Genomic DNA, 25677 nt, shown 5'->3' with positions numbered 1-25677 from the left:
TATTGCTTGTGTTAATAAAAGTATGCATATGCATATACTTGCACACATATATTGACCTAAAATATCTCTTTTCTTCCTCTTTTACTATTTGAAATTTTTATTTTGGGAGATAACTTCCTTTGCACAGTAGATTATTCTTTCTCTGTTGAGATTGATGTAGAGAGCATAAACTGTGGAAACAGATATGACTGACTTTGAATTTCACTTGTAAAATTTTATGGCTGGATAATTGACAAATTTAGTGAAATATGTTTGAGCTCCAGTTTCCTCATCTTCCAAATTACTGTGATAAAGCATATTTGATGAAGATAGAACAGATTCATGTGTAAATTATGTGGTAAAATGTCTGGCACATATTGTACACTTTATATCATGATTTTTGTTACCATAATCTGTATTTTGGATAAATGAAATTGATAACCCATGTGAATACTGGATTGGCAAAATGAGTATTTAGATAAAATACTATTTTTTTGCTCTGTTTTATAAGAATGAGTATGGGTTTGAAAGTTAAGTTTCTCCTTGGTAAGTGGATTGTTTCAACCTTTCTGTTGTGAGAATATCTGCCTTAATCAAATTATTTTGACCATTCTATAAACTATGTAGTTTATACAAGACAAATCAAACCTTATACATTTTGGTGGCTATAAAAGGTATTTTAAAAGTAGAGCAAATTGATATAAGATGCAATATGCTGGGATACCTGCGTGGCTCAGTAGGTTAAACATCAGACTCTTAGTTTAGGCTCAGGTCCTGATCTCAGGGTTCTGAGAGCAGGCACCAAGTCAGGCACCTTACCCATTGGGAATCTGCTTCTCTTCTCCCTTGTCCTCTGCCCTAACCCCGACTCATACTTTCTCTCTCTCTCTCTTTCCAAAATAAATAAATATTTTTAAAAATATGTAATATGGTAGAGTATAGGAGACTTAAGAATAATAGTTCAGTCTAGCCTATCTTATGGTCTCAAGTATTCAATTAGAATTTTTAAATTTAAGTAGTTAAATATATTATTACTTAGTTCTCTGTTATCAATATTGCTTTTTTCTGCACATAACTTTTTTTGCACACTGCATTTACTGTCGGTTTCTAATTGCTACAAAAAGAATGAATAAACATTGTAAGGAAGATCTGAGATCTGCATAATTGTGTTTGCTGGATACTAGTATACTGGGAACTAGTAGAAAAAGGCAAAGGTGGTTACTGAGAAAAAAGCAGTTTATAATTTTTAGCTCAATTCATACTGTGATCTTAAATGTGTGTGAAGTTATCACAAGGTTCATAATAAAAACATATTCTTCAAATTGGCTACATGCATTTATTACTGAAAACATAGTTTGAATAATCCTATACTTCTAAGGCATCTTGCCAGCTTTATGAACCTATCCCACTGCTTTAGACCAGGAATGTGTATTTATTCCCATTTATTTATGAGGCAAATGAAGCCCACAAAGCAGAATATCTTGGCTAGTGCATGAAAGGCTTTATCAACCACAGTAAGAGTGGTTGCAAAGGAAAGAAAAAAGTGTACAATACTTAAAAGCATGAGTGTTCTAAGAACAATACTAAACATGATTAAACTTGTTTGCTACCTGAGTAGCAAATATGAGAGTTTTGTTTTAGTGTTTCTTTTTTTTTGGAGAAAGATTGTTCCTACATCATATCATCATCACTATCTTTATCAATTCCAATTGATTAAACACACCACTACTTCTAGTGAAGTTAGGTCTACACTGGAGAACATCTTCACATAAAACCTGAACTTGCCATCTGAAAGGCATGTTATTTAACAAGCCTAAATAACTACTTTTTTATATAGCTGCTTTACAGAGCCACATAAAACATCCCTCTCTTTCATATTAAGCTTTCTTGGGTTTTTACATGTACAATATCTCCATGCTTTATCTGGATGATGGCAGTGCAAAGAGAAAAAAAAATCCTTACTAATCCTTCTAATCTTTGTTCAAGATTTGAGATTTTGGAACATTTCAGTTATTAAAATGTGTCACTCAAACTTCTTATATATCTAAGTTAACATTTGAATAATCTTCTATGTCTAGAATATTTAAACAGTAAAGTTCACTTGAAAACTAAAGCAGTATTTTAGTCATCTCTTAAAGTGAAAGTTGAAACAAGTTTAGCCAATGTTAAATTTCTGTTCTAGAAGACAATTTATCTTTACTCAAATAACAAAGGGGATCTTCAAGCCAAAGAAATGGTGCTAGCCAGGACTCTCTGTATGCGGAGGTCCATCACTATCAAAATATATTACAAAAACATCTGGTATGCTCTGTGTTTAGGGAAGGATAGAGCAGCTACTGCCATTTAGTGACTATATGTCCATTGTCCTCATGGTGTCCCTTTGCCATTGCAAGTGCCATATTCATGGAGAAAATCCTCCTCCACAACGGTCTTCATCTGTGGTTTCATCACACCATGTGTAGAAGCTGAGTCATAATTTATTTAGTATTTTTAAGTGACTTTTTACTGGCATTTTTCCCCCTCCTAGCTCTTTTGGAAATCTGGACACATTATCGTATTACAAAGATCAGTTTTAATATTAATTTTTAGATGTTCTTTGATAATGTCAAGTATAAAATAAAACTGTGTCCCTTAGATATAAATATTAAATATCAAAGCATAATATTGAAGTGGCATGAATGCGGGCCTTTGTTTTTTAAATCCCTGTTGAATTGTGTCACTTTAGGAAATACCTGGTTGTATGCTATTGCACAGCAGGAAATCACTAATTCAGTTCCCTACAGGACCAGAGAGGTAACCAAAATTCTACAGTTGGGAAAGCTGATTGCAGGACACAGCAGCTGGTGGGGACAGTGGTAAACTGGAAGAAACACGTCCCCCCCCAGATGGATCAGCTGCTTAACTGCAGCAGATATTTGCCAAGGGGAAAGGTGGGCTTAGTGTTATCAAAGAAAAACCTGAAGTCCAGGGTGTTTGCATGGGTTTGTGTGAAATTACTTTAGAATTTACCCAAGTTAAACATTCGTGCATAGTCCCTCAAGACAGAGACTTGTGTAGACCCCAAAAAATGACCTTTTGCAATGAAATGATCTATGGGTATCTATTAAGTGATGTTTGAAGATGCCTAATCATAGTAAGCTCCTGATTCATAGTACTAATTTGTATTTAATTAACTTCCACTGAAGGTTTACTGTTTATAAGGTACTCTTCTAGGTACCGTGTGAACATAAACATGAATAGAGCTTGGTCTTTTTAAATGTCCATACACTCTGCTAGGATAGTCAAAAGTAATACTGAAGAAGGAAATCTATAAAAGGAAGACATCATTGCAGGAAAAAAGAACATGAATTAGAGTGATAGGAAATTTGGCTTGACTTCTGTCTCTATCACTTATTAACTGTGTACCTGGAAAACCTATTTAAGTTCTCTGATTCATACTTTTCTTATCTGTAAAGTACTACTTTGTTGTAATGTGAAATTATTTATGGTTTTAAAACTCTTAAATACTCAGTAAATACAGCAAAAATACAAATACCAAAAAAACTACCTCCCTTTGAAGATTTGTATTAACAGAAATAGTATATATGTATAAAGTTTCTGCTCAGTATATGGACTGTTAGGTGCTCAATAAATCAGTTTGGGGAAATATTCTGATACTTACATTTTGTAACATGTAGATGAAGCATTCTGATCAAAATGGATCATTTCCATATGATGGCACTATCTGGTCTATTTGTCAATATTCTTAAAATCCAGAGTGTACCAGAGGTAAAAACTTTTTGAAGGAAAATATTCAATACAGTAACAACAAGCAATTATATATTCCCCAATGGGGCATTGTTGTTCTAGGGAAATGCCTGTGTTATTTCAAGATGCTTGGCGGGCTATATATCACAAACTTTTTTGAGTACAGGTATTTTAATTCTGGTATAGTTCTTTATAAGGGAAGATAACATTTTAGAACCTCATCCAAGGATAGAAATTTTATTAAATTTAAAATAAAATGAACAGACTTATAAAGCTAGTCAGTATTTTATTATATTTCTTATAATGATAATCTTGAAAACAGATTTCCAAAATATTCATTAAGCTAATTTGCTTCATAAAGCGCTCTCTCTCTCTCTCTCTCTCTCTCTCTATCTATATATATATATATATATATGTATTTATTAGACTTCCTGTCTAGAAGATTAAAAAATAAAAAGGAAGAAAACTTCAGGCTCACAGGACATTCTATCTTAGAAAACTCCCTCTGCCAATTAGAAACTGATGCATGAAGTAAAACTATATATCATGAATTCCTGACCATCTGTAAATTAGGACTATGTCAGCCCGGGATGGAAAGGAAATATCAAAGCCAAGAGCCCTTTCTAGAAAATGCTTTTCATGATCTGGGTCTTAAATCTTGGAACCATTAGCAAGAGTGCTCTGGATGATCAAAATTGCCCATAGGTTGCATGGGGTTTTATTTATTGTACCATTTTCTACATTGAATTTCAATTCTCAGGAGCATTTTTTCACACTCTCTGATTTTCAGACACTCAGGGAAAAGTAAAATATAGGATCAAAATAAGATTAGTCTCTATGTGGGTGAATCAGTCATGCTTCATGGAATGCCTAATGCAGCTTTTGCTTCAGTAAATCCCAAGTAACATTTCACAACTTCATGTGGTGCCTTGAGACTGGAGCCTTATTTCTCAATTGCTGATGGTAGTCAATGTGCATCTGTGTGTGCATGCATCTATGTGCACACACGTATAACGGTCCCATGGTTCACTGAAGCATATTGTAATTAGAGTCAGTATTAGTGAGACCAAGTGTACGTTTGACATCAGCATTTGAAAATGACATATGGATTTACCCCAAAATTTACTCTAAGGCTGTGGGTTGACACTCTCTCAGCAGCAGACACAGGGGTGCCTGAGGGAACAAATGTCTCTAGGGGTTACACCATCTGCAGACCAACCTTAATTTCTGATAATTCAACAATCTGCTCTGCACTTAAAATCGAACACAGATGATCAAATTCAGAGATAATAAAGACTGCTATTTCCCAAATCAAATGATCCAGAAGTGTTCAGTCCCTTGAATTATTTTATTTTTATATAAATTTATATGTCTTTTAAATAAGAATTCTTTTGAAATATAAAAATTATGCTTATATATTGTGCAAACTTTAGAAATTTTGGAAAAAAAGTGAACAATTTTCCCTCCTAGATTTTTATTTTTCTTTAATTTTTTCCCTTCTAGGTTTCTTTTGTTTTTTAGTTTTTATATATTTATTTGAGAGAGAGAGAGTAAGAGAACATGAGTGCGGCAGGGGTTGGGCACAGGGAGAAGCAGAATCCCTACTAAGTAGGTAGCCCAACTTGGGGCTCAATCTCAGGACCCTGGGATCATGACATAAGCTGAAGTCAGATGCTCAACAGACTGAGCCACCCAGGCGCCCCTCCCTTCTAAATTTTTAAATCTACATTTTATTTATAAACTGGGAATCATATTAATATACCATTTTATATCCCCTTTTATCATGTCATAAAAGGATAATTTATTCCCATGACACTAAATGGCTTACTAAAAAGGTTTTTAATCAATACATAGAAACTTCAAAATTTTTATCACATGGATCTGTTATACATAACATTTTACTAAAACCCTATGTTAACTAGCTTCTGTTACCTTAAGCAAACCATAGAAAATAAAGGTCCTTTATTTAAAAAGAGAAGTATTCGTCAAAAATAAGGCTCTGATCCTAGTAGGTTATTTTCTTTAAAAAACAAAAAACAACAAAAAAAATCTTTCTTTTTCTATTACTATTATTAAGTGTCATTCTCAGCCATTTTGAAAAAAATCACACAGCAGTCTCTACCATAATTCTGATATTGCTTAAGCATATTATTGCATATTGTCAACTAAGGAGAAACAATATATTGGGTTAAAACTGGTGTATGTACATGAATTAAGTTTGCATTTTAATTCCAGTTAGTTAACATACATACATTTCAAGTGTATAATAGAGTAATTCATACTTCCGTACATACCCTGTGCTCATTAAAACAAGAGTCCCCCTTCATCCCCATCACCTATTTAATCCATCTCCCCTCCAACCTCCCCTCTGGTAACCATCAGTTTGTTTTCTATATTTAAGTGTCTGTTTTCTTGATTTCTCTCTCTCTTATTTTTTTTCTCTTCGTTTGTTTTGTTTATTTTTTAAAGATTTTATTTATTTGATAAAGAGAGCACAAGAGAGCAGGAACAGGGGGGCAGTGGTGGAGAGGGAGAGGCAGACTCCCCACTGAGCAGGGAGCTGGACATAGGACTCTATCCCAGGACCTCCCGGATCATGACCTGAGCCAAAGGCAGACAATTAACTGACTGAAACATTCTGGCACCCCTCTTTTGAGTCTTAAATTACACATATGAGTCGAATCATGGTATTTGTCTTTCTCTGACTAATTTCTCTGATTTATTTCATTTCACATTATACTCTCTAGCATTATGCTCTCTCCATGTCATTGCAAATGACAAGATTTCATCCTTTCCTTCTCTTTCTTCTTTCTTTCTTTCTTTCTTTCTTTCTTTCTTTCTTTCTTTCTTTTTCTTTCTTTTTTTCTTTCTTTCTTTCTTCTTTCTTCCTTACTTTCTTTTTCCTCTTTTCTTTTCTTTTTCTTTTCTTTCTTAGACAAAAAGAGTGAGGAGAGAGTCCAAGCATACATGAGTGGGGTATGGGCAGAGGCAGAGAGGGAGAATCTTAAGAAAACTCCATACACACTGCAGAGCCCAACATGGGGCTCAATCTCATGACCCTGAAATCATGACCTGAGCTGAAGTCAAGACTCAGATACTAGCCAACTGAGCCAACACAAGATTTCATTCTATTTTTACTCCTGAATATTCCAGTGTGTGTGTGTATACATCTTCTTTATCCATTCCCCCAGTCAGTAGACACTTGGGCAGCTTCCATACCTTGGCTATTGTAAATAATGCTGCTATAAACAGGGGTGCATGTAAATCTTTGAATTAGCATTTTTTTCCTATTCTTTGGGTAAATAATTATTAATGTGATTTCTGGATCATAGGGTAGTTTTATTTTTAACTCACTGAGGAAACTCCATACTGTTGTTCACAGTGGCTACCCCAGTTTGCATTCCCACAAACAGTGCACAAGGGTTCCTTTTTCTCCACATCCACACCAATACCTGTTGTTTCTTGTGTTATTGATTTTAGCCATTCTGACAGGTGTGAGGCGATATCTCCTTGTAGTTTTGATTTGCGTTTCCCTGATGATAAGTGATGAGTAGTACCTTTTCATGTTTCTGTTGGCCATCTGGCAGTCTTTTTTGGAAAAATGTTGTTTTATGTCTGTTGCCCACTTTTATTTGGATTAATTGTTTTTGGGTGTTGAGTTTTATAAGTTCTTTATACATTTTTGGATACTAAACCTTTATTGGATATATCATTTGCAAACACCTTCTTTCATTCTGTAGTTTTCCTTTCAGTTTGTTGAATATTCCCTTTACTGTGCAGAAGCTATTTATTTTGATGTAGTTCCAATTGTTTATTTTTGCTTTTGCTTCTCTTGCCTCAGGAGACATATCTGGAAAAAAGTTTCTACAACTGATGTCAAAGAAGTTACTGCCTGTGTTCTTTTCTAGGATTTTTATTTTTTCTGGTCTCACATTTAGTTCTTTAATCCATTTGATTTCATTTGTGTGTGTGATGTAAGAAATTGATGCAGTTTCATTCTTTTGCATGTAGCTGTCCAGTTTTCCTAACACTATTTGTTGAAGAGACTATCTTTTTTCCTTTGGGTATTCCTTTATGCTTTGTCAAAGATTAATTGACCATATAATTGTGGATTTATTTCTGGGTTTTCTATTTTCTTCTATTGATTTATGTGTCTATTTTTTGTGCCAGTACCATGCTGTCTTGATCATTACATCTTTGTAATATAACTTGAAGTCTGGAATAGTGATGTCTCCAGCTTTGCTTTCCTTTTCGAGGTTGCTTTGGCTATTCATGGTCTTTTGTGGCTTCATACAAATCATAGGATTGCTTGTTCTAGTTCTGTGAAAAATGCCTTTGGTGCTTTGAAAGGAATTACATTAAATGTGTAGATTCCTTTGAGTAGTAGAGACATTTTAACAATATTTGTTAGTAGGCATTCTTAATAGAGAGGGGATGGAACCCAGAAAAAAATAGTGTAAACTGTCAAAAAGAACCAATACTGAAAATTATTCTACTAATATACTTGATGATAGAGAAATCGAGACCAGATATTCTTTTACTTCAAAATAATAGTATCAGCTACTAAGCTATTAGGAAAAAGTGACAAAGAGATTTAATATTTAGCATTCCTATAATACTCTGGCATGTTTAGGCATGAGTTGGGGCAGCTTGGAAAAACAAACTATATAATGATGATTATCAGTGACTTCATGGGGAAAAATTTAGCAAAATATGGAGTCAACCACTATAATTTTCTTTTTCTTTTTCTTCTTAGTCCCTGCCTTTCTCTGTTTCTCTCTCTTGTAACGATTGAAGGTTTGAAAAACAAAATCCTTGAGAAATCTAATTCTTTCTGTTTCTTTGTTTGTGTTTTGTTTTTTGCTTTTGTTAGAGCAGGGGGAGAGACAAAGGGAGAGAGAGAATCTTAAGCAGGTTCCATGCTGGGCTCCATTCTTACTCAAGACTTGATCTTACAACCCTGAGATCATGACCTGAGCCAAAATCAAGAGTTGGACACTTAACCAACTGAGCTACCCAGGTGCCCTGCTAATTCTTTTTTTTTTTTTTTTAAACTTGAAAGGAGTGATTTATAGATTTCAGTGAATTATTATTTCCTTAGTTTTTTTTTTCTATCCATACTTGGAAAAGAAGCAAAAAATAAAAATAAAAACACTAATATGAAGAATAAAAGCCCATTTTCTTTTTCAGTATTATTATGTTCAGTTAGCCAACATGTAATACATCATCAGTTTTTGATGTAGTGTTCAATGATAAATTAGTTGCATATATCAATGAATAATGATGAGACCTTGCTATACCATAACAAAGGAACTTTGGTGTGGTAGCAATGACTTCCACAAGTGTAACAATCGAAAGTATTAGCCAACATGTTGTCTAATTGAACAAAATAATAATAAAAAAAAACTAAGCTAAACTAAACTAAAATAATAAAAATAAAGTGAGTGAAAAAAATAAAGTATAAAAGAACAAAATATATACTAAAATTTATGCCACTATGTGCTAAGACAACAGAGTGATGAAAGTTGATTTGTTAATGAAAAAGATATAAGGTAGAAGTTGGGGTTTGTGACAGAACAGAGGATTTGGGGAAGGTAAAGAAATGAGGATCACTTTTCAGAGATGACTTAATGGGTATAGGAAATAATTCTCAAACATTGATTATATAACATTATTGTATCACCTAAATGGGACTCCATGGTTATTTTTGTTTTCTAAATGATGAATTTTCTGACTTCTTTGATAATTCTATTGTTAATAAGGAATAGAATTCTAAAGCTACTGTATTGAAATTCCTTGGTAGGACAAGAGGAATTTGACTTTTCATTTACATTATAAGAAAATCCACTAAACAAGGGGAAAATAATCCATGTGAACCTAGGGAAAATTACTCTAATTTTTTAAACAATTTAGCAAAACTCTGTAGTTTCAGAACTTTCTTAAACTCAATAAGCTGTGTTATAAGACATGTGGAATTCTAGATGGAGACTTATATAACAAACACATTGATCTTAGAATGGTCAATATTTCAAATCTCTTACATCTTCAGTCTTTTTTTTTTTTCATTTTATTTCTTTTCAGTGTTCCAGAATTCATTGTTTGTGCACCACATGCAGTTCTCCATGCATTATGTGCCCTCCATAATACCCATCACCAGGCTCACCCAACCTCACACCTGCCTCCCCTCCAAAACCCTATTTGTATCTCAGAGTCCACAGTTTTTGATGGTTTGTTTTCCCTTCCAATTTTCCTGAACTCATTTCTCTTCTCCATCTCCCAGTGCCCTCCATATTATTCCTTATGCTCCACAAGTAAGTAAAACCATATGATAATTGATTCTCTCTGTTTGACTTATTTCCCTTAGCATAATCTCTTCCAGTCCCGTCCGTGTTGATACAAAAGTTGGGTATTCATCCTTTTTGATGGAGGCATAATACTCCATTGTATATGTGGACCATGTCTCTCCTTTATCCATTCGTCTGTTGAAGGGCATCTTGGTTCTTTCCAAAGTTTGGCAACTGTGGCCATTGCTACTATGAACATTGTGGTACAGGTAGCCCTTCTTTTTGTTACATCTGTAAATACCCATCAGTGCAATTGCAGGGTCATAGGGTAGCTCTATTTTTAATTTTTTAAGGAATCTGCACATTGTTTTCTAAAGTGGCTGCACCAACCTGCATTAGCACAAACAGCGTAAGAGGGTTTTCCTTTTCTCCACATCCTCTCCAACACATGTTGTTTACTGTCTTAGTGATATTGGCCATTCTAACTGGTGTAAGGTGGTATCTCAATGTAGTTTTCATTTGAATCTCCCTGATGGCTAATGATGATTAAAATTTTTTCATGTGTCTGATAGCCATTTGTATGTCTTCTTTGGAGAAGTGTCTGTTCATGTCTTCTGCCCATTTTCTGACATGTTTATCTGTTTTTTTATGTGTTGAGTTTGAGAAGTTCCTTATAGGTCTTGGATATCAGCCCTTTGTCTGTAGTGTCATTTGCGAGTATCTTCTCCCAATCTGTGAGTTGCCTCTTTGTTTTGTTTTGTTTTAATTTTTTATTTTTTACATTTATTTTCAGTGTACCAGAATTCATTATTTATGCACCACACCCAGAGCTCCATGCAATACCTGTCCTCCATAATACCCACCACCAGGCTCACCCACCTTCCCACCCCCAACCCCTTCAAAAGCTTCAGATTGTTTTACAGAGTCCATAGTCTCATGTTTCATCTCCCCCTCCAATTTCCCTCAACCCCCTTCTCCTCTCCACCTCCCCATGTCCTCCGTGTTATTTCTTATGCTCCACAAATAAGTGAAACCATATGATAATTGACTCTCTCTGCTTGACTTATTTCACTCAGCATAATCTCTTCAGTCCCGTCCAGGTTGATACAAAAGTTAGGTATTCACCTTTTATAATGGAAACATAATACTCCAAAGTGTATATGGACCACATCTTCCTTATCCATCCATATGTGGAAGGGCATCTTTCTTCTTTCCACAGGTTGGTGACTGTGGCCATCACTGCTGTGAACATTGGGGTACAGATGGCCCTTCTTTTCACTACATCTGTATCTTTGGGGTAAATACCCAGTAGTGCAATTGCAGGGTCATAGGGAACCTCTATTTTTAATTTCTTAAGGAATCTCCACACTGTTCCAAAATGGCTGCATGAACTTGCATTCCCACCAACAGTGTAAGAAGGTTCCCCTTTCTCCACATCCTCTCCAACACTAGTTTACTGTCTTGTTCATTTTGGCTATTCTAACTGGTATAAGGTGGTATCTCAATGTGGTTTTGATTTGAATCTCCTTGATGGCTAGTGATGATGAACATTTTTTCATGTGTCTGATAGCCATATGTATGTCTTCTTTGGAGAAGTCTTTATTCATGTCTTCTGCCCATTTTTTGACATGATTATCTGTTTTGTGACTGTTGAGTTTGAGAAGTTCTTTATAGATCCTGGATATCAGCCTTTTGTCTATACTGTCATTTGCAAATATCTTCTCCCATTCTATGGGTTACCTCTTTGTTTTGTGACTGTTTCCTTTGCTGTGCAGAAGCTTTTGATCTTGATGAAGTCCCAAAAATTCATTTTTGCTTTTGTTTCCTTTGCCTTTGGAGACATATCTTGAAAAAAGTTGCTGTGGCTGATATCGAAGAGGATACTGCCTATGTTCTCTCACATTGAGGCATTTTATCCATTTTGAGTTTATCTTTGTGTATGGTGTAAGAGAGTAGTCAAGTTTCATTCTTCTACATATAGCTGTCCAATTTTCCCAGCATCATTTATTGAAGAGACTATCTTTTTTCCACTGTATATTTCTTTTCTCTTTTGTCTAAGATTATTTGACCATAGAGTTGAGGGTCCATATCTGGGCTCTCTACTCTGTTCCACTTGTCTTTGTGTGTTTTTGTGCCAGTACCATGCTGTCTTGGTGATCACAGCTTTGTAGTAAAGCTTGAAATCAGGAAACGTGGTGCCCCCAGTTTTGTTTCTCTTTTTCAACATTTCCTTAGCATTTCAGGGTCTCTTCTGGTTCCATACAAATTTCAGGATTGTTTGTTCCCAGCTCTTTGGAAAATGCCAGTAAAATTTTGATCAGGATGACACTGAAAGTATAGATTGCTCTAGGCAGTATTGCATTTTAATTGTGTTTATTCTTCTGATCCATCAGCGTGGAATGGTCTTCCATCTTTTTGTGTCTTCTTCAACTTCTTTCATGAGTGTTCTGTAGTTCCTCGAGTACAGATCCTTTATCTCTTTGGTTAGGTTTATTTCCAGGTATCTTATTGGTCTTGGGGCTATAGTAAATGGAATCAATTCTTGAATTTCCCTTTCTATATTTTCACTGTTAGTGTATAAGAAAGCAACTGATTTCTGTACATTGATTTTGTATCCTGCCACATTACTGAATTGCTGTATGAGTTCTAGTAGTTTGGGAGTGGAGTCTTCTGGGTTTTCTATATAAAGTATCATGTCTTCTCTGAAGAGAGAAACTGACTTTTTCATTGCCAATTTGAATACATGTTATTTTTTTGTTTGTTTGTTTTCTGATTCCTGTTGCTAGGACTTCTAGTATTATGTTGAACAACAGTAGCAAGAGTGGAAATCCTTTTCGTGTTTCTGATCTCGAAGTGAATGCTGTCAGCTTTTCCCCACTGAGGATGATATTCTCTGTGGGCTTTTCATATGTAGATTTTATGAAGTTGAGGAATGTTCCCTCTATCCCTATACTTTGAAGCATTTAAACAGGAACAGATGCTGTATCATGTCAAATGTTTTTTCACCATAAATTGAGAGGATGACGTGGTTCTTCTCTTTTCTCTTACTGATTGGCTCAATCAGTTGATTGATTTGTGAATGTTGAGCCACCCTTGCATCACATGGATAAAACCCACCTGATCATGTGGATAATGTTTTTAATGTACTGTTGCATCCTATTAGCTTGTTGAGAATCTTAGCATACATATTCATCAGGGGTGTTGGTCTGAAATACTCTTTTATGGTGGTGTCTTTTCCTAGTTTGGGGACCAGGGTAATGCTGGCTTCATAGAAAGAGTCTGAAAGTTTTCCTTCTGTTTCTATTTTTTGAAAGAGCTTCAGGAGAATAGGTATTATTTCTTCTTTGACTGTTTGGTAGAATTCTCCAGGGAATCTGTCAGGTCCTGGGCTCTTGTTTTTCTTGTTTTTTGGGAGATTTTTTATCACTGCTTCAATCTCGTTACTAGATATTGGTCTATTCAGGTTGTCAATTTCTTCCTGATTCAGCTTTGGAAGTTTATAGGTTTCAAGGAATGTATCCAATTCATCTAGGATGCTTAACTTATTGGCATATAACTGTTGATAATAATTTGTGATGATTGTTTCTATTTCCTTGGTGTTAGTCATGATCTCTCCCTTTTCATTCATATTATTATTAATTTGGGTCCTCTCTTTTCCTCTGGACTAGTTTGGCCAATGGTTTATTGGTCTTATTGATTCTTTCAAAAAACCAGCTTCTAGTTTCATTGATGTGTTCTACTGTATCTCTAGTTTCTATATCTCATTGATCTCTGCTCTAATCTTGATTATTCCTCTTTTTCTGTGTGGGGTTGGCTTGCTTGCTTGCTTTCTTTTTATTTTTTTTAATTTTTTTTGATTCTCCAGTTCTTTAAGGTGTAAAGGGAGTTGGTATATTCTGGATTTTTCTTTTTTTTTTCTTTTCTTTCCTTTTCTTTTTTTTTTTGAGGGAGGCTTGGATGTCTATGTATTTCCCCTTTAGGACCACCTTTGTTGTATCCCATAGGTTTTGGACCAAAATATCTTCATTCTCATGGGTTTCCATGAAGTGTGTAAGTTCTTCTTTGATTTCCTGGTTGATCCAGACATTCTTAAAAAGGGTTTTTTTAGTTTTCAAGTTTTTTAAATACTTCCAAACTTTTTCTTGTGGTTGAGTTCTAGTTTCAAATATTGTGGTCTGAGAATATGCGGGGAATAATCTCAGTCTTTTGGTATTGGTTGAGCCCTGATTTGTGACCCAGTATGTGGTCTCTTCTGGAGAAAGTTTCATGTGTGTTTGAGAAGAATGAGTATTCTGTTGTTTTGGGGTGGAATGTTCTGTAAATATCTATGAGGTCCATCTGGTCCAATGTGTCATTCAATGCTCTTGATTCTTTATTGATTTTTTGCTTGGATGATGTATATTACTGAGAGTGGTGTATAAAGATCTCCTACTATTAATGTATTCATATCAGTATGACTCTTTATCTTGATTAACAGCTGTCTTATGTAGTTGGCTGCTCCCGTGTTGGGGGCATAAATATTTATAATTGTTAGATCTTCTTGGTGGATAGACCCTTTAAGAATAATGTAGTTTCCTTCTTTATCTCTGATTACAGTCTTTAGTTTAAAATCTAATTTATCTGATATGAGAATCACTACCCTAGCTTTCTTTTGAGGCCTATTTGCATGAAAGATGCTTCTCCATCCCTTCCCTTTAAGTCTGGATGTATCCTTAGGTTCCAAATGGGTCTCTTGTAAACAACATATGGATGGGTCCTGTAGTTTTATCCAATCTGCAACCCTGTACCATTTTATGGGAACATTTAGTCCATTCACATTGAGAGTAATTAATGAAAGATATATTTTTATGACAACATCTTGCCTGTATAGTCCTTGTTTCTATAGGTTGTCTCTGTACATTTCTGTTCTAAGATACTCTTGGGTTCTTTCTTCTTTATTAGAACTCCCCTTAATATTTCTTGTAATGCTGGCTTGGTGTTCACATACTCTTTTAAACCTTGCTGGTCTTGGAAGTTCTTTATCTCCCCCATTTATTTTGAATATCAACCTTGCTGGATAAAATATTCTTGGCTGCATTTTCTTCTCTTTTAGCGCTCTGTATATGTCTTGCTATTGCTTTCTGGCTTGCCAGGTTTCTGTGGACAGGTTTGATGTTATTCTGATGGACCTTCCTCTGTATGTAAGGAATCTTCCTAGCTACTCTCAAGAGCTTCTGTCTAAAGTTATGAATCATCAGTTTCACAATCAGGTGTCTTGAGGTCTTTCTAGATTCTATGATCTCAGGGGGTGCTCTTTCTGCCTCTAGGACCCGAGCACTGGTTCCGTTCCCCAGGTTGAGGAAATTTTCACGGAGAATTTGTTCAACTATATCTTTTAATCTTTCTTTCTCCTCCCCCTCAGGGATCCCTATAATTCTGACATTGGAATGTTTCATGGCATCATTTATTTCCCTAATTCAGTTTTCATGGCTTCTAAGCTATTTGTTCCAGGCCTCCTCCTGATCCTTTTTCTCTGTCAGTTTGTCTTCTAGATCACTAATTATCTTCTGCCTGGGTTACCCTAGCTATTAGGGAATTTAGATTAGATTGGATCTCATCAATATCATTTTAAACTTTTTCCTAGGTGGCTTTCACTTCTGCCCTAATCGATTCCATGTTGTCATTAATGGTTTTCTCCAACCTGGCCATTGCCTGGGTAATTGTTACTCTGAATTCCCTTTCTGACATACTGTTTATGTCCATATCCAATAGCTCTGATGAAGAGGGAACAGTCTCTGAATTTTTCCTCTGTTGGGAATTCCTCCTTCTAGTCATTTTGGTAAGAGGTGATTGATGTGATGTGTAGCTGAATATATCAACTGTGATCCAGGCAAGGTGCACCCTGAAATGCTTCTGAACAATCAGAAGTCACCATCAAAAAGAAAGAAAATAGAAAAGAAAAAAAAAAAAAAAGAGAGAGAGAGAGAGAGACATAAAGAGAGAAACAGGGGGGAAAAAAAAAAAAGAGAGAGAAGACCCAGCTAGAATGGGTCCCAAATGTAAGATTTATAAGGTATACAAACAAAAATGGACAAACAAAAAGACCAACAAAAATAAATGATAGAAAAAAAAAGAACCCCGCCAAAGTGAACCCCAAGGATAAGAGTTATATAATACCAGAACAAAAATAAATACACAGAAACACTGACAGAAGAAAAAGATGGGGGGGTGGTTATCAATATGTGGGTGAGGAAGATTATTTTGATTCTTCCTGGGTATATCTTGATATGTTTGTTAAAGGACTCAACTTTCCAAAGATAAAGGGGGATTAAAATTGGTTTATATATAGGGGTAGTATTGATTAGGCAAAGAGGATTACCTTGAAGCTTGTATCTATATGTAAATTTAAAAAACTAGAGAGGCAAAAAAAACACAGTATATGTATGAAGAAAGGTCACTTTAAAAATTTATTATGGAATTTGTTGTATTTCTCATTGTAATGGTAATAAGGTTAAAAATTTAAAAGAACAAGAATAGTGAGAATGAATTAAAAATAAAAGTTGTATCTATGAAATATACAGGTTTTGGGGCAATACCAGCAACTTAATATCTTGTTTTCCCCTGATATTGGGGTTTTGCAGTTTTTTTTTTTTTAAAGATTTTATTTGTTTATTTGACAGACAGAGATCACAAGTAGACAGAGAGGCAGGCAGAGAGAGAGAGAGGGAAGCAGGCTCCCTGCTGAGCAGAGAGCCCAATGCGGGACTCAATCCCAGGACTCTGAGATCATGACCTGAGCCGAAGGCAGCGGCTTAACCCACTGAGCCACCCAGGCACCCGGGTTTTGTAGTTTTATGGGGACCCTGTGATGGTTGTTCTCTCATTCTTTTGGCTGGCTTTCTAGGGGAAGGGCCTGCCTTGTTGTTTTTTAGTCAGTCTTGCTTTGGTTGAGTTCTCCTACCCCCTATCCAGGGGCTAGGCTCTGTGGAAATGGGTTTTTCAGGCTTTTGTTCTCTGGAAGTTTTTGTTCTTTGGCATTTTTTTGCAGCTTTTCTGAGGTTTAGTGGAAAGCAAACTGCACCCAGGCCTCCATCTCAGAGAGAAGCCTCAGCCTGCTCCCCTCTGGGTGGTCCAGAACACATAAGCTCCCCCTTTGCAAACTCTGTTGAGCTGTGCAACCTCCCACAGGCAGTGCACATCCCCAGCCACCGTCTCAGGGGTGCCCAAAGTTGCCCGCTTATCTCTGCACCCCTGTGCCACTAAAACTTCAAGCAATATTGGTCCAGGGAACCTGCTTCCAGGGACTGCTTTTGCCAGGACTACTGTCTGGTTCCCCACCACCTGAGAGATCTCAACCAGAGATAACATGCTGAGATTTTCAAGTGTGGGATGGAAGTGTTCAGACTCTCAGCCAGTCCTAGAGACCACCAGCTAGGGCCTGCAGGGAGCTCTCTCACGGGAGGGTGGGGAGCTAGGTTTAGGCCCTGGTCGTGCAGTGCAGATGTTGAGTGCAAAAGACTGTGGTTCTAGAGAGCTCGGGCCAGCATCCACACCAGACTCTCTCATGTGTGCCAGCGGGAAGTGTGCCTAGCCCAGCGCTTTAACAAGCAGCAAAAAGCTGGGGGCTCAGGGACCATGGCCTGGAGACTTTGCAGCACTCTCTCTGGCACACGTGGTTGCCAGTGGTAGCTCTCCTGGGTCTGTGGGCTTATGACGTGCCCATGAATGCCTGACTCCACCAGTTGCCCCTTAAGATCTTTTGCTCTTTTTGAATGCTTTTAACCAAACTCCAAGTTAATGCTGGTCCCCAATCACAGGTCATTCTCATATTGGGCTATTACTTTCCAATGGGTCACTTCTGGTGGTTCCCTCCCACTTCTGTTTATCCTCTGATATCAGTCCTATCATTCCCACTCCACTTTACCTCTCCACTGGCATCTTCTGTCCCTGTAGAGATACAGAAGTGTGTATAATCCTATATCTCAGGCTGATTTCATGGGTGTTCAGAGTGTTCTGGTAGATAATTATCTCACTTTAGGCAACTGGTTAAAACAGGGTCTCCTATTTCTCTGTCATTTTGCCCCCTATATCACATCTTCATTCTTTCACATTACTTCTTCTCTTGCAGATATTCTAATTTTAAGATAATTATAATTTCTGATGTATCTATATGATGATATTTCTGATTTAACAATCTATGTGTCCATTAAAATATGTTTTAGTATAACATTTAATGTCATGGATGTCTATTCTCTAATTTTGAAATTTAAGAAGAATGAAATTGGTATATATACTAGGATTTCAACTTTGTTTCGTGTTTATCTTTTTATTTTTATTTTTTTTAACTGTCATATCTCTTCTCTGACACAGATTTCTTGGGACAGTGACAAAGACAAAACCAAACAAGACTAAGATCAGAAATTATAAACAAGGTATTTATATAGTGAGATAAAGATAGCATAGAGGATAGTGTAACAGGCAATAAGTCCCTCAAAGTAAATTCCCATTCAGACTACTTAGTACTTATGATATATGTTGGTTTAAAAAAAAGATTTTATAACAGATCAATAAATATTTTCCTATATATACTATTGTACCTGATCTTCAAACAAGTCTGATTCTCTGTCATTCCAATGAGTCCCTAGTGATCAGTGTCACTAATTCTAAATCCAGTGGTCAACTCTCAGACTTATTTTCTTTGTGCTTCTCTGTCTGTTCCATTCCAGTGTTCAATGCTAAAATGTTACCTCCTCTCAGTTGACTAGTGTTGGTTTGCCTTAGGGCTCACCCTCAGCTTCCTGGACTCTTGTATTTACTCCCTTGGAAATCTCATGCAACCATGTGGTTTTTACTCATTGTTTCTGGTAGATTTGACTTCTTACAAACAAAAATTCACCACAAAAAAAAAAAAATTCACCACAAAAAGTGGCTTAAGCAAGATGAATATTTTTTTCTTCATACCAAAAAAAAAAAAAAAAAAAAAAAAATCCAAAGGGGCCTGTTTAGAGCAAGCATGGGAGTTTTATACTTATTTGTAGCCCAGCCTCCAACAGCAGCGTTTTTGTCCACCCTCACACTCACAGGATGGACTGGATCTCCTTGTGGTCATTTGGGGCAAGATATGTGGGAGAGAAAAGCACCAAACGAAAGTGTCCTGGCTAATCTGGGCCCCTTGATGGGTCTTCCTGGAAGCCTCACTTAACCACTTATAGGAACATCTCACTGAAAACCCCAATCTGCAAATAAGGTTAGACATTATTAATATTATTATTTTTGGTAATAATGGGATTCTATTAGTAAGATAGAATTAGAAATGGACATCATATAGGCAACCAGCAGTTTTGCTCTAACATCTTACCTGCTGAGAGCTCCAAAATTTCATTCCACTCAGATAAGCCAGTCACCTTTAGCTGACTGATGGGTCCTTTACTCAACCCTGTCCAAAATAAAATTAAAGTATATCGACAGACATGTTTCTTCTGTAGTTTCCTCATGTTCATTTACCCAATTTCCTGTCCCTAAACTTTGGATTCCCCCCTGATGTCTCTTTCTATCACATTCTACATACATTGTAATAGGAAATCTATTCCACCTATAAAATAGTACCAGAATCTAACCACTCCTCAGCACCATTACCACCACAATATCCTGTTATCTAGACTTCCGTTCTTGCCTGTCATAGTCTATCATACTATTAAAAAAAAAAGAGTCTGATTATGTTATCCCCCTCACACATGCTTAAAATCTTCCAGTAGAATTCTAGTAAAAGTAACTTCTCACCTGCGGCCTACCTATATTGTCTTCCTCAAGTGCTTTTCCTGGCATAATTTATTTTTCTCCAACTTCTTAGCCCCAACCTTCATCCACTTTAGCCAGACTGACCATTTAGCTATTTCTTTTCTTTTCTTTAATATTTTATTTATTTACTTGAAAGAGATCACAAGTAGACAGAGAGGCAGGCAGAGAAAGAGGGTGAAGTAGGCTCCCCGAATAGCAGAGACCCTGGGATCATGACCTCAGCTGAAAGCAGAGGCTTTAACCCACCAAGCCACCCAGGCACCCCCATTTGGCTATTTTTCAAACAAACAAATTTGTCTAAGTTTAAGGATCTTGTCTTTATTTTCTTACACCGGAAAAACTCTTTTCCCCGATATCCGCAGATATTTGTAGGGTTTTTCTTTTACTCCATTTGTGTTCACTCAAATGAAATAAACCTCTCCTGAAAGGTCATCCTAACTTCTACAACTTCTAAAATAACTTGCACCCTAATATCCGGTCTTTTGTCCCAGATTTAATTTTCTTCATAGTACTAATCAAAACTTGTTACTTTATCTAATTATATAGTTATAATGTATTTGCTGTTTGTTACTTTCTTTTGCATAAGCTCTGTAAGGTTAAGGACTTCATCTCTTTTACTCAATATTTTTTAGCTCTTGGTACATAATAGTAGTGTAATTTCCTCTCTGTAGGCCCAATTTCCCTCATCTACATATTGGACAGTCTAATTTTTAAGGTAACTTTGAGATTTGAAATTCTGATATTCCAGGGTAGTCAAGAAGGCTTCTAAAGGGGAGTATGTTATGTTTGAACAAGCATTTTGGGCTATGTAATCTGATGGTTATATAAAAGAGACAGAATAGGGGTAGTTAGATGAACTGCATATAAGGAAATAACTTAGGAAGTTTTTATGGTAGTTTAAGTATGAAGTTATTCAAATTAGAATGACATACTGTCTGAAACTATTAAAAAGAACCCCTGCAACTCAATAGCAAAGGCAAATAACCCAATTTAAAAATGAGTAAAGGACTTAAATAGCTATTTCCCCGAAGAAGACATATGAAAATGAAATGGGTATATGAAAAGATGCTTGGTATCACTAGGAATTAAGGAAATGAAAATTAAAAGCACAATGAAATACCACCTCATGCCTGTTAAAATGGCTATCATCAAGAAGGCAAGAAATTAATGCTGATATAGATGTGGATAAAGTAGAGTGCTGTGCACTGTTAATGGGATGGTAAATTGGTACAGCCACTATGGAGAACAATATGGGGGATCCTCAAAAAATAGAGGACCCTAAAAATAGAACTACTACAAGATCCAGCAATTATATTTCCAGGAATACAGTGGAAGAAAATGAAAAGAGTACTTCAAAAGAACCTCCATGTTCACAACATTATTATTTACAATATCCAAGACATGGGAAAAACGTAAGTGTCCACTGAATGGGTGAATAGATAAAGAAGAGAAATACTACTGTATGATCTCACTTATATGTTAAATCTAAAAAGAAATAGGCAAACTCATAGAAAAAGAGTTCATATTTGTGATTACCAGAGACATGGGGAAGGATGAGGAGAATTGGAGAAAACTGATCAAAAAACAAAACTTTCTTTTATAAGATAAATAAGTACTAGGGATGAATGCACAACATAATAATGACTATAATTAACATTGTCCTATAATATATAGGAAAGTTTTGATGAAAGTAAATCCTACGAGTTCCCATCACATGAAGATTTTTCCCCTTTTTCTTTTTTCCCCCCTCTCTTTTCTTTTTATTGTATGTATGTGAGAAGATGAACGTTAGCTGAATCTATTGTGGTAATCATTTCACAGTATATGTAAATTGAGCCATTGTGTTTTGTTCCTTAAAGTTATACAGTGACAAATTATATATGAGAGTCAAGGAAAATAGAAAAGAATAAAAAACTATTCCAAGATTTTAAATCTGAGTTGTTAGTTACTGTTTATTGGTACCGTATATAGACTAAGATGGGTTATATACGAACCATTTTGCCCAGGGAGAAAACTCAGATGGACAAGTAAATTGGTTTGTCATCTTTGGAAACGAAATGAACAACTGAGTTACTCAAAAATTCTAAACATGAATGAATACTGTTAGTATATTAGGAGGCCTGATGTATTAACTTAATTTCTGCCTACCCACTAAAAAAAAAATAAATAATAATCAATTCCTGAAACTAAACTCACTTAATTCTTGCTCAAAAAAATGAAAAAAAATTTTTTCACTTTATCAAAGTTTAATAAAATTACATTAAATTATCCATCACATTAAATCAGTGCATTCAGACTGATAGATAACATCTACCTCTTTTTCTATCTCACATACACACATCTATAAGTATAAATTATATACATATATACATGTTACTGGTGTGGAGTATAGTAAAATCCTGAAGAATTTCAGTCAAAATCATCCTTGGTGATGATAGTATCAATAGGTGACTAGTTAACAAGCTCCTGAAAAATTTAGGAAGTGCCTGAAGACTTAGATAGTTTATGGTGATAGAGCATAAAGAGCCTAGAGGACTTAGAACTTAGGACACCATGAGTGATACTGCATGAATATAGGAAGACAGCTGGAAGACAGGAATCCATGGTGTATTACTCTTCACAGACATATAGTTAAAAACAAAACAAAACAAAACACTATGCATGAAAGTCAATGGAATGATTACCATCAGGCTGGCAAAAAAGAAAATTACAAAGCTATGTAAATTATCACCAGTAAAATTTCATGGTCTCCAATCTCAGCTTAGAGTTTAGCACTATTTCATCTGTTTTTTTCTTCAGTTATCTTTCATTTTTGACAATGGCTCCTATCTACCCAACTCTCCTCTTGCTCTTAATTTATGAAAAAATATACATATATACACATATGTATATTTATATATATATATATGTGTGTCATCCAAGTAGGACTATTTATACCTATGCCAGAAGCAACTGGCAGATTTCCTTTATATGCCTTTACTTGCATCATTCCTCTTGCTTCCCCATCAATGTCTCCATTTCAATGCACACTTGAAAGTGATTTTTCAGTTAAGCACTCTCTTCAAGTATCCTTCACTAATGAATCATCCCCTCATATTTTAAACAAGCTCATTTATTTTTCCATTTTGAAAGAAAAAACAATAAAACAAAAACAAAAACAAAAAAAATGAAGCCACAAAAATATACCTTCCCCTACACTGGGCTTTAGCTAACCACCTTATCTCACACTCTTGAATAAAGAGTCTGTTTTCTCAGTCAAAACCTACTCACATACCATTAGTCATTTTCTCACACCACATGTTAACAATATACCATTGGCAAAGAGTCCTTGGAAACCATATCAGTCCAACTTTCTACTTGACATAGTGTGACCCATTGTTGAATCTTTCATCTGCTTATCCTTCCTTTGCTGACACAATGTCTACTTGATTTCTGTTCTCTTTTTCTGGCTTTCTCCAGCTTAGTCTTCTTTGTGTGGTCCTATCTCTCTCATGGTCTCTTATGTGTTGGTATTCAACAGAGAAAATTTTTAGCTTCTTTTTCTTACTGTATATTACCCTTTCATGTTAATCAAATTTACCCCTGTGCCTTTAACTACTGTAAATATTTGATGCATCAAAAAGTCTGTTTATATTTATTCTTAATTATGTATCTTGCTCTATACCTAAGTGTATATCTTTTATCTTTATTCTTATCTTTAGTTCTGTATGTTACCTTTTCCTGAGTTACAGACCCATATATTTAACAGTTGAATAGAGGGTAGAAAACACACACACAAATTATCAGTGAATAAATATTTTAAAATGTAAATATCAGTGCAATGATATTATTTTAAAAACTAATATAAATAATATTTCTTAAACATTATATACTTCACTGAATTCTCCATTCATATATAGCTAAAATTGTGTATGCTCATTTTATTATATATTTTGATACATCTCTTAGCCCATAGTGGGTGCTTAGGAAATGCTGAGTAGCAGCAAATGCAAAGACAGACTGTGTATTTTTGTTCTAATCTATTTCCAAAATGATGTGCAAAAATCGCTTCTACTAAATATTGCTCAAATTGATGATGTAGTCTCAATATTGAATTTTGTAAGGTTTCTACTTATCACAGCAAAATCAAATTTTAATCTTTGGTTTAAACAACTCTTTAGAAGCATGCAGTTCATCAGCATCCTATTGGCTAAATATTTGATAAGACTTAATCACCTGAATTTTTCCATTAGGAACTATTTATCACTCTGATTTTGGAAGTAGAATCAAAATCTATCTGAAAAAATTGAGTATACAGCATACAGAAACACTCTGGAATTTAACTTACTTGATTTAGTTGGATCAAAACACACTCCCATGGGAAGTTCTTGTACTATTGATATGAATATCTGAAGAAAAGAATGTGCAGTTTTTGAAAATAAATAATTCACATACCAAATTAAAAGATTGAGACAGCTCATCTCAATTATTACAACCAAATAGAAATCCAGATTAGACCTCAAAGATTGGGAGTGTGGGGGGTATTGAACTTTTTGAATATTAGGAAGAGATTCTTATGAATCAATTTTATTACTAGTACATCTTTCTCTTTCTATGAAATGAATATTGCCTAAGAGTCTAAAATATCTTTTACACTCAGGATTCAGTATCCTAATGCAGTTCATCAGGAGCAATTCAACCTATAAAATCACAACATATATTTTTTTAAGGTTTTTATTTATTTATTTGACAGACAGAGATCACGAGTAAGCAAAGAGGCAGGCAGAGAGAGAGAGGAGGAAGCAGGCTCTCCACTGAGCAGAGAGCCTGATGCGGGATTCAATCCCAGGACCCTGAGATCATGACCTGAGCCGAAGGCAACGGCTTAACTCACTGAGCCACCCAGGCGCCCCACAACATATATTCTTGAAGAAGTGAAAGTGAAGTAGATTTTATATAAATAATATATCTTTTTTTGCATTAAAAATAGTTGTTGAACATTCCACGGATAGAATAGTTTAAAAGAAGGTAATTTATATTCAGAATTTTACTTGTTATAAAAGTGGATTGAATATGGAAGAAGGTATATCGCATTTCTTTTGCAGTGATCTTTTGAACATCAGTGGTTTCTCTGCCAACCCCACCCCCATTATTCATGTATTTGTGTTAAAGAAATTGTATTAAGTTTAAAGACCACTTAGAATATTGTGATGTATTCTATTTAGAATACAGAATCACAGTCCCTTTTATAATCACAACACTTCTGACATCCAGAGTCTTGAGATCTATTTCTGTAGCCCTCTGGAGTCTTAGTCAACATTGTGACTAGCTTTGACCTATAGAATGTGGCACAAGGAGCATTTCAACATGTGCCAGTATCAACTGAAGAATAGATAAGGGTTTACCATGAAGACAGAAAGAGGAAGGGTGCCCAAGGGAGATTAACAACTATACCAAGGTCTTGACATATTAAAACAGTGTATGGTGTATTAAGGAATACAGAAGAGAGGCAAGACTGAAACTGAAGAAGTAGACAGATGTCAAGTATTTTATCTGATGACTTTGGGCTTTATCTGATATATTTTAGGGAGCTGCATAAGGATTTTATTTAAACAATAAATTGACAGCATATTCACTTTTGAAAAATAGAGAACAATGTGCATTGTTGGACTTCTGAAAAGAATACTTAGGGAAACCATAGGGAAGACATGGCAAATGTCCAAGGAAAAGACAATAAAGACAGAAGAGGTGTGTAGGAAAGTGTGATACAGATTCTAAAATTGGTTAGGAAGTATAAATAATAAGTCTTAATAATCCATTGCCTATCCATTATACATTTTCTAAAATTAATTTATTAGTTTTTTATTCCCATGGCTTCCTAAACTTCAACATGGAAGAAGGAGGAGTCCTC

Source organism: Neovison vison, chromosome 6, assembly GCF_020171115.1.
Source record: "Neovison vison isolate M4711 chromosome 6, ASM_NN_V1, whole genome shotgun sequence".
NCBI lineage: Eukaryota > Metazoa > Chordata > Mammalia > Carnivora > Mustelidae > Neogale > Neogale vison.
Note: the sequence above shows the minus strand (reverse complement) of the source record.